The 18452-nt window shown below is 40.8% G+C and overlaps 1 long non-coding RNA gene across 2 annotated transcripts in view; it reads right to left on the bottom strand.

The window, feature by feature from the left end:
- The window catches only part of LOC113599319 (uncharacterized), a 71353-nt gene extending 62146 nt beyond the window's left edge, over positions 1 to 9207 (bottom strand). For both annotated transcript variants that reach the window (XR_008294939.1, XR_008294940.1), the window contains exons 1-2: positions 7663 to 9207; positions 7416 to 7524 (exon numbers count right to left, since the gene is read on the bottom strand). This is a non-coding gene — a long non-coding RNA (uncharacterized LOC113599319). The remainder of the gene's footprint in view (positions 1 to 7415; positions 7525 to 7662) is intronic.
- Positions 9208 to 18452: the final 9245 nt, after the last annotated feature.

Genomic DNA, 18452 nt, shown 5'->3' with positions numbered 1-18452 from the left:
TTAAGATGAATGTCCTAATATTATTCTCATTTTACAAATGAGGAACTCAGACATGGAGAAATTGAGTAACATGCTAGAGGTCACACAGGTGGTAAGAGTCAGAGCCAGGTCTTAAACCTAAGCAGTATGGCTTCAGACCCCCGCTCTTAGTTCTACATTAAAGGGAAGACATCAAAGCTTTTTTAAAGGTGATAGATATGTACATGATACAGTCTAGAGAGATCTCCTTGTAAAATTATTGTGTTCTGGTAATGTGGGTAAACTTTAATTTGTCTGGAAAATCCATTCATGCAGAATCCCTAGTGACAAATGCAAGTAAGTGAGGTATTGCAGTGTATACAAAAGATGAAGAAGGGGGAAATGGCAGCATTTAGATCAGATTAAGAAAAGAACATTTGTTGAGGGGCACCTGGGTGCTGCAGTTGGTTAAGCATCTGACTCTTGGTTTCGGCTCAGGTCGTGATCTCATGTTCATGAGTTTGAGCGCCGCACTGGGCTCTGCACTGACAGTGTGGAGCCTGCTTGGTACTCTCTGTCTCCCTCTCTCTCTGCCCCTCTTCTGTTCACTCTCTATCCCTCTCGCAAAAAAATAAATAAATAAACAAACAAACAAACAACAAAAAAAAAGGACATTTACTGCAAAGCGAGTCTATGTGTAGAACTGAAAAATGCAACTATCCGAAGAGCACAGGGCTGTACCTTATCAGATTTCTGACTTGATCTAAATTTATAACTATGAAAACCAAGAAAATTGGTCAACTATTGCCTAAAGAAAACCCACTCTGAGTGTTATACCAATTCAAGTCATTGTCAGTCTGTGGGCAACAAGTACTTCTCTGGTAGACCCTTACCATCTCATCAATTGAAATAGCAAAATGCCTATCAAAAATAAAAGATTCCTTTATGCAACCATGTAATCAAAAGACTTACTAAATTCAAAACTGTTTAACTATTCTGTGCCTTATGAAAGTATCACACAGAGACTTTTTATCTTGATGTGTTAAATTCTTGTTGGTAGTTTAAAGCATGAGGCCACACCAATTAGGTTTTGACCCCAGATCTCTTACTAATTGTCTACATAGATTTTAACACATCATTTAGCCTCTATTGGTCTCAATTTACTTAACTGCAAAATTAGGAGACCGAAATGGATTGTTTTTAAGACTCTTTTGCTCTCCTCTAACATTCTGAAATTTGATGATGTATTAAGCCTTTTTATATCTTTGTATAATGGTTTATTTTCATTCAGTTATGTTAGAAAATATTCATGCTTGACTCCAGTTCAAATTCTTTCCATGAGTATTTACTATAATAAAAACCACTGAATTCACTTAGAAAATAAACTGGGGTAGTGGGGTGCCTGGACAGTTCAGTTGGTTTCGTGTCTGACTCTTGATTTTGGCTCAGGTCATGATCTCACTGTTTGTGAGATAAAGTCGCTGCGTTAGGCTCTGTGCTAACAGCACAGAATCTGCCTGGGATTCTCTCTTCCTCTCTCTCTGCCCCCCTTCGCCCCACCCTAAATAAATAAATAAACTTTAAAAAAATAAAAGAAACTGGGAATTAGGATTTGTGCCCAACAAAGTCATGCGGTTCTCAGAGCATCAATAAATAGATGAGTTCAGGACATCTGATACAGAGATTACTGGTGTTTACAAGTGCCAGGGTTCTTCTTTTCTTCTGGACACAGAGCTGGACCACATCCTGCAGTTAGCTGAGGCCATGTGTCTGAACGTCTACCAATGGGATGTGAACCTATGTGGCATGAGCCAGTTCCAGGCTGAAATACAAAAACCTCCTTCACGTATTCCTGGTCCTCCTTCCCCAACCACTTCCCCAACCACTAGCTAAATAGACAGAATCTGGAAGGTAGTGAAGGAATACAGAACTAAGACAAAAAGAAGTTTGCTCCCGAATGACTATGTAGAGCAGAATGCTATTGGGTGGTCACATGAAAGGGAAAAGAAAATACCTATTGTGTTAAACTACTGAATTTGGGCAACAGCCTACCCTGACCAATACATCATCCTTTTAGATTTTTATCCAAGTGAAATTGCATTTTAGTGAACATCTGGTTCAACCCTGAAGGAAGGCATTCTCACAAAACGGTACGTATGAGGACTTCTGCTGTGACACCCCTAACACCTTATCCTGCCATCTTACACATGGTCGCCCTAGTTTGCCAGTCATCCACGGGCACTTTCAGCACCTCACCTGCTGCTCCCTATCCAGCCCTTCCACAGCTTCCTAATGCTCCATTATCCAAACCTCCTCTCTCATAAGTGCGGCTGAGCTGCTCTTCATTTGTGTTTGCGTTTGTTATTTTCTATGACATAACTTGCAAAACATGTTGAGTTTTCTAATCTGTCACATTATTGACGAATGTTTCATCGCAGTTAAGACTGAAAGCTGTTTAAGAAAGCTGTCTGTAGATTGATCTATTTCTCCTTGCACTTCTATCAGTTTTTGCCACATGTATTTTGAAGCTCTATCATTAGGTGCACATGTGTTTAAGATTATAATGTACTCCTGATGCAATGACCCCTTTATCATAATGAAATGACATTATTCATGGTAATATTCTTTTCTCTGAAACTTACTTTGCCTCCCTGCTCCACTGCCTGGAAACTCTTTAAAGGCAGGAAGATGGGACAATTACATGGCTTGCCTCATGTGTTTCCCATCTCAAGAATTACTGCCTTTCGTTGCCTGTTGTCCAGTGTCTTAAAAACTATTGTGTCACATATTTTAGCCAGTTTTCGTTTGTTTTGGCCAGGAGGGTAAATCTGGTCCCTGTTATCCCAATCTTAATCTGAAAGGAAAGTCAAAAATGCTTTTATACATCATTTCATTTGTTCCTCAGAGGAACCCTCACAAGGTGACTTATTATCCTTTTTTTTTTTTAATCAAAATACTGAGTCTCGGAGAGGCTGCATAATTGGCCTAAAGTTACACAGTTAGTAAAACTAACTGAAGTACATGGAAAGGTCAAGATTGGGTGATAGGTGCATCAGTTTCCTGAAACTAAAATTAGGCACATGCCATGAGATTATTTACATAATAAATCTCAAAACAATTAAAAAACTCAAAATGGTCGTGCCTGGGTGGCTCAGTCGGTAAAGCATCCAACTCTTGATTTTGGTTCAGGTCATGATCTCAGGGTTCATGAGACTGAGCCCTGCACTGGGCTCTGAGCTGACAGCCCAAAGCCTGCTTGGGATTCTCTCTCTCTCCCTCTCTCTCTGCCCTTCCCCCACTCACATGCACTCGCTCTCTCTCTCTCTCTCTCTCTCTCAAAATAAACTTTAAAAAAATCAAAATCCTTGTTAATACACATGTAGTAATTTGTCTTACCTGGCAATAGTTGCAGTACATGAAATGAGGTCTGTCTCAGCAAATCTGGGCTACAAGTTCAAAATATTTGATGGGAAGGATGATGAGATATTATAGCCAGTGAGACTGGACAAAGGATAAAAGTTAATGATACTTATTTCAGGTAGGTATTGGTCCTGCCATATTTTTAAAATATTCTCTGAGCCATCAATCACAAAGGAAATGTCTTCAGTATTCATGGAAACACGGAATGGCTTGAGAGGGGCCATCCAAAATAGATGATTCCATTTATGCTACAAACACAGTAGTACGTAGGGTACAAATGCCTCAGTTTAGCAATGTTCTCCAGTGGGCTGGGTGGGAACAATGGGAAAGCCTAGTTCAAAGGTGCCTTCTTCTTTTAAAGTACCTATCATGGTGTCTGACACATCAGATTCCGTTCAGCAAGTGTGTGTCCCCTTCCTTTCTTTCCAACCAGAATAGATCAGACCAAATACTATCTCTGTCACAAAGGAAGCAGCAACTCAAGGACATGCAGGCAAGGCTGGATGAGGAGGCTTAATTTGTTTTTATCTTGGAGATCCTTCCATTGACACTAATTAATCTCTCCCTACAACTTGGAAGGTTAGCAAACCTCTTTTAAAATAGCAGCAATATAATGCTCCCTAAATGGGATTTTAACTAATGTACAATAATTACTCTTATCATAACAGCATCTCTTTAGCACATTCAGAAGAGAACCTCGCCTGTCTGCCCTAAGTGGTGTTATTAGAGGGAGGAGAGTGTTTTTCCTGTCCATTCATGCTCCAGCTGCCATTTAGCTGCATTCTGTGGGGACAATGATCCTTGCCTTTCATGGAGTGCAGATGGAAATGCAGAAGTGCGGCATTCAGAGAGATTCTGCTGTCTGCCAACAATTCTAGTCAGCCCTTCTCTTTGGAAAGGCTTAATATTTCCGAGCTGTTATGAAAACTTCCTTTAAAAAGAAAACTGCTTTCTGAGTTGACTATTGCCCAGAAATAGGGGTTAGAAGTGGGGAGCTGCCACAGCAGACCTGGCCTTTACATAAAGTGCCTTTTTCATTTGTTGAAATGCAAAGAGAATGTTCGCATGAACCAAAACTCAGTTGCCCAAAAATCTAATTGGAGAGCTCATGTTGCCGTTGAACACAGTTGCAGGGAAGCATCTGCTTAGACTCAGCCCCTCTGCAACCTACTGAAGTCTTAAAAGCATGGGCCTTTAACATCATATCAGGCCTGTGTTCAAATCTTAACCTGCCATGTACAGACATGGCCTCAAAGGCAGTGCTGTGCCGTAGAACTTCTGCCAACACAGTGATGTTTCTGTATCTTTGCCGTCTGGTAGAATAGCCACTAACTACATGTAGCTATTGAGCACTTGAAATGTGGCTAATGAAACTGTAACACTGAATTTTTATGTATTTTTTATTTTAATTCATTTAAATTAAAAAGCCACATGGGTTTAGTAGCTACTCTTTTGGAAAGCACATCTCTAAGATAAAAACAAGCTGTTGCATCTTGTACCTCCTCCCATTAAGAAAGACTTGCGCCAGGGAGCTTGGCTGGCTCAGTTAGTGGAGCATGCAACTCTTGATCTCGGGGTTGTAAGTTTGAGCCCCACATTGTGTGTAGAGATTACCTAAAAATAAAAATCTTTTAAAAAACATTAGAGGGGTGTCTGGGTGGCTCAGTCGGTTAAGTGTCCGACTTTGGCTTAGGTCATGATCTCATGGTTCGTGGGTTCGAGCTCCACGTCAGGCTCTGTGCTGACAGCTCAGAGCCTGGAGCCTGCTTCGGATTCTGTGTCTCCCTCTCTCTCTGCCCCTCCCCTGCTTACACTCTGTGTGTCTCTCTCTCAAAAATAAATAAACATTAAAAAATTAAAAATAAAATAAAATAAAAATAAATTAGAAACAAAGAAAGAGTTGCGCCTTCAAGCACTGAGTTGGCCTCTTTAGGTTCTGAAGAAACATAAGATAATGGGGAACATTTTTTATGTATGATATAAATGGGGAGCTATTTATAAGATGACTCAGACGGCTGCCGGCTTCATATAGGACCCAAAGCAAGAGAGGAGTTTGCAGTAAGTTGAGACTCTGGGCCCACTTGCTCTCCCACTCTGACTATAAACTGAAGGTAGCAGTGGCCGGTGAGAATGCTGGGTGGAGGACCAGGCAAGTCCCAATAGGAGAGTCGCAACATAATCTCCTAGAACTTGAGGGTAAAGCCATGTCATTTGTAGCACTGAACAACCATCTGTTTGAAAATCAACACCCGACATTCTACCCAGACCCTAGGAGGGACTAAGTACTGATATCAAGGACTATGTGACCAGAGTTTCCCATCATATGCTGGATATTGTTTGATCCACTGTGTTGTAAGTTGCAGCAAGTGCAACACAATCTATGGAAACAGTACATTGGGGATTGGGTCCAACTAATTCAACAAGGTACAAGTAAATTGCAAATGACTCAGACTCCCACTCACCTATCTTTATTGTATAATTATCTCTCCTAAAACTCAAACCTATAGCTCATAGTGGGATTCCCTACAACCAATTGTCAAAGAGGAAAGAATCTGGGCTTAGTTCACAGATGGGTTAGTATAATATGCTGGTGCTGACTGAAAATGGCCAACTACCATTACAGTTCCACTCAGAGGTATTTCTAGAGGACAACAGTGAAGAGAAATACTCCCAGGGGGCAGAGCTGCTAGCAGTACACTTGGTCACCGAATTCTAATGGAGGGAGATGTAACATGAGATACTTAGACTCCTGGTAAGAGGTTGCATGACTTGGCTAGCTGTCAAGGGGCCTCAAACGAACAACACTGGAAGATTTAGCACAACTAGTTCTGGGGAAGATGTATGCAAATGAATTAATAGAAGTGAGGATGAAGCATGCAGACCTTTGTGTCTCACCGCAATGCTCATTAGAGAGTGTTCACTGCAGAGGAGGCTCTCAGCAGTTAAGGGAACAGGATGACTTCCTATAGATATCATCATTTGCCCCATGCCTTAGCAATCTCAAAATTCATGAAATGGGCCAATCAACAGAATGGCCACACAGTAGGACTAAAGACACTAGATGGTCCTAACAGCATGGACATCCTCTCATCAAGACAGATACAGCTGCTGCCATGGTGAACATCCAGTTTTCCAGGAAAAGAGACTAACACTGAGCGGACATTATGGCACCATCCCTTGAGGCAACCTAAAGGTTGGCAGTAGACAAATACAATGGGCCACCTCTACCATGAAAAGGATAGTGATTTTGTCTCACTGAAATAGAAATCTAGTTAGGATGTCAATTTGCTTTCCCTTGCACTTCCCTCAGCATCACCATCCACCAACTCACAGGATACCTGATCTATTAGCATCTTGTTCTATACACCACTTTTTGGAGCAAGATCACTATTTATGCCAAAAGAAGTGTTGCAGTGGATGCAGTTACATGAATCACTCATCTAACTACATAGACCTTCACCAGGAGAAGCTGCCTGATAGAACACTGGAGAGCCCCATGTAGCTAAGGTTGCCAGGTCAGGATTGGTTGCTGTCCTCTAGGATGGAGAGTATGTGCTGATTAATGGCATATACACAGTGATGCTTTATTTTAAATAGCATGAATATTGGGGCACCTGGGTGGCTCAGTCGGTTAAGCGGCCGACTTCAGCTCAGGTCATGATTTCGCGGTCCGTGAGTTCGAGCCCACATCGGGCTCTGTGCTGACAGCTCAGAGCCTGGAGCCTGTTTCAGATTCTGTGTCTCCCTCTCTCTGACCCTCCCCCGTTCATGCTCTGTCTCTCTCTGTCTCAAAAATAAATAAACATTAAAAAAAATTATAAATAGCATGAATACATGGGTATGAGAAGCACAGGGTGAAAATAAAATGGGTTCTTTTACCATATTTCTAAAACTCATAGAATTTGTACTTTCCAATCATAGGTTCTACAAGGTTAGAGATTGTGGTTCCTGGGGACCAGATGGGTAGGGTGGGATGGGAGAATGCTTCTATTGCATGACACAGAAAGGTTCCTGCTGAACTTAAAGGTGTGACCTACCTGTTCACTTTGAGCTCCTTATACCAGGAAACAATAGGCAAGAAAGGAGTTATTGTCTTCTCAAGGGTAATTGATCTTCATTATCATGAGAAGGAATCCAGAATTACTTCTACGTAATAGGGATAAAAAAAGGATGTGTCAGGAACCCAGGAATTCACTATGGGATCTCTTGGTGGTTTTTTGCTGAGCATATAATCAATTGTAGCAACCATAGCTTGACAAAGGCAAGGCAACTATGGATACATACCCTCAGGGATGAGAATCCATGTCATTCCAGCAGGCAAGCAACTGAAGGTGATGGAATTCTAGAATAGATGGAGAAGAAGGGAGATGATATTTATTATACTCTTGGAATCAATTGAAGCTGACAGCATGCTGTTCTCACCAAACAAAAGAAAGAGACAGATCACTGTATGTGGTAGACAGGTATCATGACAGCACATGGGTTGATGTGAATAGTGCAAGGGGGTGGATTGTTTCATATACCACTTATGGTTGCTTCAGATTCTCTCGACCTCTGTAGTTACCAAACTATTCCAGCACCAATAGCCGACATATTGACAAACTCTGGTTGGACTCTGACAAACCTAATGTGGGCACCACCTAACAGAATTTTACACATGTCCACACAATGCACATCTTGCCTCCTACTCCAGTTGATGCTGAAGGATGAGATGACGTGGGACCTGCTAGGTACCACATAGCACAACCTGGAAGTGCAAAAGAATTAATGTCCTAGGAAGCAAACTTCTGACCACTAAGAAATGGAAGCACATGGATAAATTCTCCCTCTTTTCTGCCCAGGAAGGACTGACTTTAGAAGCAACTGTTTTTATGGTCTCTCAGAAAGTCCCCTGAGATTAGGTAACAGACACACTTGATACCACATACAACCAGCTTAATAATGCACCTTTTCATCAGCTCTTCCCCCAATATCCCTATCTTCCTCTCCTCCTTCTTCAGCCCTGCTGTCTAGGATTAGGAGAACCCAAGCCAAGGGAGAATGGAATTACTGAGATTTTCTGGGTGTGTGTGTATGTATGTGTACACAGTACATACACACACACACACACACACACACACACACACACACACACACACCAGATGCAAGAAAACAGGGGGCTATGTTTAAACATCCTACGAAGAATAATGTTAATATGCATCTGTCCACTTCAGGGAGGCAGCCTCAACTCTTGCTTACTCATTGTCTGTCAATTCCAACTCATCTATCCTTCAGATCTCACCCAAATTTTTCAGATGGCAGCACCAGCAAACACATAGAGGTCCCCAGAAGAGGAGAAGGCCATAAAGAAAAGGAAATGAATACTGACTAAGCACTGTGCCACATATACTCCATACATTATCCACTTCTCACAAGTAGGAGGTATTATTATCTCTATTTTACAGAGGAAGGAATAGGAGTGCAGACCAACACCACCCAATTACCAAGTGGCTGAATATCAAACTCATATTTTTTTCCCACTAATGGAATTTCTACAAACTGGATTCTTTTATTCAGGACCAGAGTTGTGTTAAGATACTCTGTTTCGTGACCTTATTTGACTCAGAGAAAAAGAAGGCTGGTATTTGGGGAAGAAAAAAAAAAACCTCCCACAAACTATCTTGGCAAAAGCAGAAGTTAAATACAGTTATATGTGAAAGAGGAAAATAAAAGAGAACAGAGAAAGTCAGAAGCTTAGACTGCATTTGTCCAGATCAATAGTTTACCAATAGTGTGACACAGAACACCTATGTATCCAACAATCTGTATGTGTAACTAATTTTTTTTATCAACATGCTCAATACACTTTGGCTATCACTAAAGATATTCTGTTTAGCCACTGATTAAGCATTGCATTCAGTGGCTTATGTAACATGATGTAGTCAGAGCAAAACTTGCTCTGAACCAGAAAGATTTATATCACAGATTCAAGCAGGTACCAAAGAAAGAAGTGTTTGCTGGAACACTTGAGAACATTGTCCTCTGTGTATATAAAAAAGAGTAGTTCGGATATTCAAATTTTCTAGCAAACAGCAACAGCAATGCTGGAAGATCAAGGGAATACTGAAAAAAAATTAAAATGTAAGACAATATTATTCTCTGTAGTTCAGACTGATCGATAATGACTGCTAACTTGTTTACTGCTGTTGGATGAATCTTTTAATCCTTTTAAGCCCTGCAACTAAAAATACCAGGAACATGAAAAGTGTGAGAATTACTGTTCTAAGAAACCTATTTATGTAACCAGACTTGCCACCTCACCTAAACTGAGAAACAAATGGGAAACCTGGCTTGTTAAAGCAATTTATTGTGTTCAAAAACCACCTTTCCCCACCAGTACAACCAAAAGAAAAATAAGGGGCACTTGGGTGGCTCAGTTGGTTAGGTGACCCACTCCTCATTTGGGCTCAGGTCATCATCTTGAGGTTCGTGAGTTCAAGCCCTGTGTCGGGCTCTGTGCTGACAGAGCAGAGCCGGTGTGTGAGTCTCTCTCTCTCTCTCTCTCTCTCTCTCTCTCTCTCTCTCTCTGCCTCTCCTGTGCACTATCTTTCTCAAAATAAGTAAAATAAACTTAAAAAAGAAGAAGAAGAAGACTAGTGAGACAGAAATCTACATTCATGGAGCTTTCTGTCAGAATCAGCAGCGTTCCTTTGAGACAGGTGACTCACCTGGGCCCAAGTGGCCCAGAAACCCTGAAGGGCAGAAGACACCATTCACTAAAAATATATTTGAGACGTAGAAAATCTAAAAATGAAATTCTCTGAGACCTGGGCAGCAGTTACAACATACATTAGAAAGGGCCAGAACAGGGTCTCCTGGGTGGCTCAGTCAGTTAAGCCTCTGACTTTGGCTCAGGTCATGATCTTATGGTTCATGAGTTTGAGTCCTGCATCAGGCTCTGTGCTGACACCTGGGAGCCTGGAGCTTGCTTCAGATTCCACGTCTCCCTCTCTTTCTCTCTGCCCCTCTCCTGTTTGTGCTCTCTCTCTCTCTCTCTCTCTCAAAAATAAATAAGCATTAAAAACTGTTTTTAAATAAAGAAAGGGCCAGAACAGGCACACCTGGGTGGCTCAGTCAGTTAAATGTCTGACTCTTGGTTCCAGCTTGCATCATGGTCTCACAGTTCTGAGTTCAAGCCTGGCATTGAGGCTCTGTGCTAAAAGTGCAGAGCCTGCTTGGGATATCTCTCTCCCTTTTTCTCTCTGCCCCTCTCCAGCTTGCGTGCTCGCTCTTGCTCGCTCTCTATCTCTCCCTCTCAAAAATAAATATATATAAAAAAATCTTTTTAAAGAAAGGGCCAGAACAGGCTTCGAAAGAAGAAAGCCAGGTTTTGCTTTGACCTGGCCCTTCTGTCTCTATTTTGTAGCACATGAAGGGAGTCTGCAGAGTGTAGAGCCTTTCTTCAGTAGATCCCACATTTGCTGAAGAGCAGAGGTGAAATGAGCCACCAAACGCTCCAGAGAGGCTCTGAAACAAGTCAAGCCCCCTGGTCAGGCAGAGACTGAGGAAGCTGTTATTGACCCTACAAATTGACTACAGCACTTTCAGGAGAGTTGGCTGCAGTTTCCTTGCAAGATTTAACCACAACAAGGAGACAAGTTTCACTTGCCAAAATCTCTTCTTTCACACTGCTGTCCTTTTATCAAGATTTGATGACAACTCAATATGCAGCATTGGCTTCCACATTTGGCTCCTGAAAATAACAACTGACATGTGAAAAGTAGCCCATGGTGAAAAGGGTATGAAAGGTGCTAGATGAAAACAGTAACTCCATCATTTACTGTTTGGGTAACAACTCTCTGAGCTTCAGACTGATCTCAGTTAAATATGGAAAAAAATGATACTTGCCTTACAATAGTATTATGAGAATGATTTTATGTAAAGGGTCCAGCCTGTAGTGGATGCTCAATAAATGTTAATTCTCTACTTTGATTACAGTTAAATTCCATGTCTCCTTTAATCCTCACAGCTTTCTAAGGAATATAGTCAGGTATCCTCACATAATAGACCAAAGAAACTGACACTGATCAGTTTATCATTGTGGTGAATGATAGAATTAAGGGTTGTCTCCACGTCTTTTTAAACTCCTAATGTCTTTGCTCCTTTATGGAGTCATCAGGTTCTGATTAATTTATTCATTCATTCAGCAAACATTTTTTTCAGTGCCTAATAAGCACCAGATATCAGAAATAAAGGACTCAAAGAAGCAACAAATCTCTTTCCTTGTGGAATTTCTATTTTAGTGAGTGGACCATGTCAGAAGGAAAATGAAGTGGGGGGTGGGGGGCTGAGTGTGTGTGCTAATTTAAAGCAGTTGGTCTGGAAAAGGTTCAGATAAGCTGAATTTTGATCAGAACTGAAAGAATAAGGAATGAGCCAATATAGATATATAAGTGATTATGTTTCAGGCAGAGGAAACCATCAAGTACAAAGGGCCTGAGGTAGGAACATTCTGCTTCCATCAAAGGAATATCAGAGAGATTCTGGCTCTGCACTTGCATTAATATCTTGATTCTTGTGGATCCCTTCAAAAGAAAATAAAGGAAACAGAGTATGCCCAAGCTGAACCTTAAATCTGATAAGTTTGGGTCGAGTTAAAAAACGTCATTTTCCAGTTTTGTCTATTGCTTCCCTCAAACCTATTCCCAGCACTCCTAAAGTGTAGACAGTGGGCTGATTTGAAAGCTAGACAAATAGAAATTCTACTGAACAAATAGAAAGTCCTCATATCTCCTCAGTACTGGATGGCTTATAAAGCCCTCCCATAGTCACTACACCATTGAATCCTTCTGACAGCCCTATAAGAAAAGAAGGCAGGACAAGAACTATTGTCCCCAATTGACTAGTAAGGAAACTGAAATTCAAATTACTACTATTACCCAATAAAACCACTGTTAAATGCAGAGTCTACATTAAAATCATTAGAATGTGGGTCTTCTAGGGGCGCCTGGGTGGCTCAGTCGGTTGAGCGTCCGACTTCAGCTCAGGTCACGATCTCACGGTTCATGAGTTCGAGCCCCGCGTCAGGCTCTGGTCTGATGGCTCAGAGCCTGGAGCCTGCTTCCAATTCTGTGTCTCCCTCTCTCTCTGCCCCTCCCCCATTCATGCTCTGTCTCTCTCTGTCTCAAAAATAAATAAACATTAAAAAAAAAATTTAAAAAAAAAAGAATGTGGGTCTTCTGGTTTCTACACATAATGCTATTTAATAATAACAACTGCCATCTATTGAGGACTGTATACCTAATGTTCTATGAATATTTATATAAATTATCTTATTCACTATTTACAAATGCCTAGGAGATGCATGTATTTCCCCTATTTTATAAATGAAGAAACACTCAGAAAGTTCAAGTAATTCAATTATACCTCAATAAAGCTGAAATTAAAAAATAATAAAGTTCTTATATTGACTTCAAAAAAAAAAGGTTAAATAAATTGCCCTTCTGATACTTTTGGGAGATTTAGCCAGGATCAACCTTGCCCCAGTGGGTGCTGTTGAGTGTCATATAGAGAAGTTTGGGTTTACAAATGGATTTTGACACAGTTGACCACTTCTTCACTCTTACCACACTTACCTCTCCAAGCTTTTTTATTTTTCCCCCTAGAGATATCACTTAAGATTTTCCTCCTACCTCAAGGCCATGGCTTTTTAGTTTCTACTACTAATTCCTTTTCCTCTATAATCATCTTAATTTTGGAGTCCCCAAGGGCAGATTCTGGGCCCTTTTTCATTCTTCCTCTCCCTAGATGGTTTTACCCATCCCCTTGGATTCAAATATAAACAGTTTCTAAAGATCCTTAAACTTCTGTCTCCAGCTTAGCAGTTCATCTGAGCTCTAGAGTTTCTTCCACATCCAATGACTTTCTGGCATATCTGCCTGCTGGTTTCACCAACATCTCAAACTAAACGTTTCTGAAATGAAAACATATGAGTCCCTCTTCACTCATCTCCTAAACTGATCATATCACAGTCTTCCCTTTCTCTGAAAATGACAAACCACCAGTTGTTAAGCCAGAAATTATGATTTTTTCCTTTCTCTCACTATCAGCAAATGATATTGCTCTGTCTCCAAACTAAATCCTGAGACTCTCTAGTCCTCTCTGCCCTAAGCCACTATCCATTTTCATCCATGTCACCTCCTAGCTCTCCTACTGTGCCAACTCTTAGCCTTCTCCCATCAGCTCTTTTTTACATTGATTTTTTTGAAAATAAAAACCAGCTTTTGTCACTCCCCTTATTTCAAAGCCCCCAGTGACTTCCCATAGATGCAGCAAATTTTCAAGTTTCCCCTTCTTTCCTTCATTATACTCCAGTCATGCTGGCTTTCTAGAAGCTCTTAAACTTTCCAGTTCTTTCGCACCTCAGCACCCTTGGTGCTGCCTCTGTCCGGAGAGCTTCTCTTTTGACTATTCATGTGGCTGGTTTTTTGGTCTCATCTTGAACCCCGTCTCCTATGGGAAGCCCTTCCTAACTATTAGAGTCTCTGTCACAGCACCATGCTTACTTTCCCCACCACGCTTACCACAACCTGTAATTATCTTTTTTTGTTTATGTATTTATTTATTGCCTGACCTCACATGAGGGCAAGGTTTTGTTTGTCTTGTCACTATCACGATATAGTCTCTATACATATGTGTCCTCAGTACACAAAGTTCAGTAGATATTTATGGAATGAATGAAAGAACAAATAAATGAATCTCAGTTTTCATTTTGCAGGCCTCCATTTCCATAGAAATTATGTCTTAGTTATGTTTATCCTCTGTGGTCTGCTATTCTGAAAACTTAGGGAGGCATCCCAGTGATGAAGTCATGTAGAAATGAGCTGTGGTCAGGACCTAACTCCTATTAAATAAGAACAAAGAGGACAAACCATATTGACTCAAAAGAACCCAGGCCGTTAGGCCAGGTGCCAGAAGTTTTTGGCTTTTTCATTTCCTTAGGTATATAACAGACTTGAGTTTCTGAGAAGTCATCCAAGGTATGACCATATATTACAAAATCCATTTCACTTAGACACATGTCATGCTCCATCTCAATATCAGCCAGATGTCTCATCAGCATTTACAGGGTTGGAGGTCATATCTGATCCAGGTCTTCATGTTTGTCACCAAAGTAGGCAATGCAACAATATAATCATAATAACTATTTGTCTTATGTTAAGAGCCTACTGCATGACAAGTACTGCTGGTACTAGGTGCTCTGTGTGTTCTTTTCTTGGTTAATCTTTGCAACAAATGAGGAAGATTCTTTGCCCAACTGATAGACGAAGAACCTGAAGCTCAGAGACGTTACATTATTTTCTCTGATGCCAGGCTTGCAGCTGATAAGAGATAAAGCAGAGACTGAACTCAAGGTTTCTGATTCCAGAGGGAGCATTATTTAAACTATACTGTATTGCCTTTTGGAAAAAAGAAATCACACCAACGTATTTGTATTAAACTATTTAAATCATTGGGCATACCGTATTTTCTGACCAACTCGCGAAATATGATTCTCTTTTTAAGATGCAATCTGTATAAGCTCTCTGGCTCTCCACTATTCCTCGAGGGTGAAATACTATCAGTGATGCTGTCACAGAAAACCATCTTTACTTACCTTCTCTGGGTAAACAACTGGCTCATAGACATTAGAGATTCCTCTTACCTGAAGACTCCTCAAAGAGGAAATGAATCCACTTCAGTAATGATTTGAGGAAACCTAGATTTCATAAAGTTGCTGATAAGGTCTCCACAAAGGAAAGAAGAAGGTACCATTATTCCATTGCTCATTTTCTCTCTGGAGCTTTAACTTAAGATTTCATTTGAAGCTTGAAAACCACTGCCCTTGAGAAAAAGAGAAAGGAAAAAAAAAGAAGAGGGAAAGAAGGAAGGAAAGAAGGAAGGAAGGAAGGAAAGGGAGGGGAGAAAGGAAGGGAAGGGAAGGGAAGGGAAGGGAAGGGAAGGGAAGGGAAGGGAAGGAAAGGAAAGGAAAGGAAAGGAAAGGAAAGGAAAGGAAAGGAAAGGAAAGGAAAGGAAAGGAAAGGAAAGGAAAGAAGAATCTTGTTTTTTCTTGGAATGGCTTACACAATTAAGTCATCCTGACACCCTATGTGACAGAAAGAGATGGGAAATAGTAGACAAAGAATGGTGTCTCCTTAGCAAGAAAGGTGAAAATAGATGTATTCCAGCCCCAGAAAGAAAGTTAGGTTGAATGAGAATATAAACTTCTTCAGCTAGAATATCTACATAGATGTGAGAGAATAAGAGCAATGTTTTAAACAAAATCAAAGAATAAGATCTTGTATACAGATAGTCTTCCACTTTTGTAAAGAACTTCTAGAAAAGCACACTAAAGTTATATGAGTAAAAGTTCAACAAGAAGTCATGCAAACAATGTGAGAGGAGGTCAATCCACAGAAAATTAAATGTATTAGAAAATTCCTAAGGACACTTTAGATGATATACTGCTAACATTTCATATATATTCTTAGATTTGGTTTTTCCTCTGTAATTTAACAGTTGTCCTCCTTATGTCCAATGGATGACTACCTGAGACTTTCAGTATATCTAATGACTTAGATTTACTAAATCTAATGATTTACTGCTCCTTTCTAGCCACACATTCTCTCTAGGTAAATTCCTGTAGACCTATGGCTTTAAATCATATCCATATGCCCTTGACTCTTAAAGCTTCATTGCTAACCCTGATATTTCACCAAACACCTTTACTAGTATTTCTAAATCCCTACCTAACATCTCCAATAAGATGTATAGTATGAATCCTAAACTTGAAATATCCAAAGCAATGTTCTCATTCCCCGAAATTTGATCACTCTGCAATTTTTCATCTCAGGAAATGACTACACCACATATTCACATATTGCTAAAAACAAATAGCTCTTGGAGTTATCCTTGCTTCCTCTCTGTTCTTCACATTCCACACACATCCAATGTTGGCTTTACCTCCAAATGTTATAATATTCATCCACTTCTCTCAGTCTCCTCTGCTACCACTCTAGTCTAAGCCACCATTATTTCTTCACTAGATGCAATGCAATAGCTTCCTAACTCATCTTCCTGCTGTTGTTCTCACCCACCTTCACATAATTTGCTCTCTAGACAGCAAAGCTAAAAACATAAATCAGACCATATTACTCTCTGCTCACAACTTCCCAGAGGTTTCCAATTATACCAAGAATAAAATCCAAATTCCTTGCTATGGTCTAGAACAGAGCAGTCCAAACCAAGCCATTTAGTAAGGTGTGAAACCAATGTTCTGGGGAAGGATCAGCATTTTAAAATAAAATAAAATAGAAAATATCAGAGTTTATTGTATGTAGTAAGAATAAATATTATCTCATGAAACTTCTCTTTCAGATATGTGTGTGTGTGTGTGTGTGTGTGTGTGTGTAGTGGAATGCAATGTCAAATGTATTTTCTCTGGGAAATACGTTTGAAAGCCACTGGCCTACAAGATCTTAAAGATCTGCTGGCTCACATCTCCTGCCTAATCTCCCATCCCACTTTCTTCTCATTCAACATACTCCATCGCTTCCAGCCTCTTTATTGTGCCTTCAAAGAGAAGCTTCTTCCCATCTTGGGTCCTTGGCACTTGTCTGGAATGCCTTACTTCCTATTATTTGCATGGATGGTTCCTTCTTACCAGTCAGGTTACCATTCACATATCACCTGCTCTGAAAGCCCATCCTCTAGGGGCACCTTGGTGGTTCAGTCAGTTGAGCATCTGACTCTTGGCTGAGGTCACAATCTCATGGTTAGTGGGACTGAGCCCCAGGTCAAGCTCTGCAACTGATGGTCAGGCTCTGGGTTAACAGTGTGGAGCCTGCTTGGGATTCTCTCTCCCTCTCTCTGCCCCTCTTCTCTCTCTCTCTCTCTCTCTCTCTCTCTCTCTCAATAAATAAATAAACATTAAAAAAAAAAAAAAAGAAAGCCCGTCCTGTCACTAATCTAAAGCAGCATCACCACTTCTCTATCACATTACCCTGTTTTATTTCCTTATGCCGCTAACCATGATCTTGCATATTTATTTGTTTGTACATGATCTTTCTCAGCCCTCCTGACGTAAATTACATAATGCAGGGATCTTAGCTGTTCTGTTTGCCACATTCCGCCACTTATAACAGTATCTCAATAAGTACGGTTGATAGACTATTGACTATTTCAGTTTTACGCATGTTTGTATAAAATAAGGACAGCTTATAATGAAATGCTTAAATAATTATAGTAGCACTGCTGTGAAAACAAAGATGCTGTGGCTAACACCGCACAGGGACTGGCAGGCAGGACCCGTGGGAGAGCCTGAGCGGTTCATTTGCCAGTCAATCGAGGAAAACCCAAATTCAGTGTACAAAAATGCAATTTCTTGGCCCGTAAAATATGAAACCTCAGAGTGGTTGACAATGAGCTTCAAATAGTTAGGGACATTGTCATAGTTTTTGTCTAGTGCCCTGTGGTTCCTGACAACAAAAATCCTTAAAAATAAAAGTGTTCAGCGTGAATTCCCTTCAGATATCATGGAACCAAAAGTAAAATCTGCATCCAAAACCTTCGATCCTGAATGGAGGAGGAGGGACACAGGAAGGCAAGTAAACAGTAGCAACTGTCAAGAATGACAAGATGAGGGCAGGGTCAGAGTGGAAACTGCCCTGGGGAGCCAGGCCCAGAAGGAGACTCTGGAGCCTCAGAAAAAGGGACCCATATTCCCTTCACAGCCCCACCCAGCAGACTCCTTCAAGGGGTTATTAGGATTATCTCCTCAATCTTTATTTAATTCTTTCCAGGTGCCCAATCACAAAGGGGCTTGTGTGCTAAGCTGAGGCATTTGAACTTTCTTCTAGGTGGTTTGGGGAAACTCTGAAGAGTTTAAAAGGGGAGTGACCCATTGGGGTGTCTCTCCTAGAGCCCTCCTCCTGGCTGCAGTGTGGATGGGGGGGTTGAAGCTCTGCTGGTTGGAAGCTGGAAGATATGTGGCAGGCTCTCCAGGCGAGAAGCAACAGAGAGCCTAGAGAGCCTAAACAGAAGCAAGGGGTTGGTGG

The sequence above is a fragment of the Acinonyx jubatus genome, chromosome C1 (genome assembly GCF_027475565.1).
Source record: "Acinonyx jubatus isolate Ajub_Pintada_27869175 chromosome C1, VMU_Ajub_asm_v1.0, whole genome shotgun sequence".
In the NCBI taxonomy this organism is placed as follows: domain Eukaryota; kingdom Metazoa; phylum Chordata; class Mammalia; order Carnivora; family Felidae; genus Acinonyx; species Acinonyx jubatus.
This window is presented reverse-complemented; position numbering and strand designations above follow the sequence as displayed.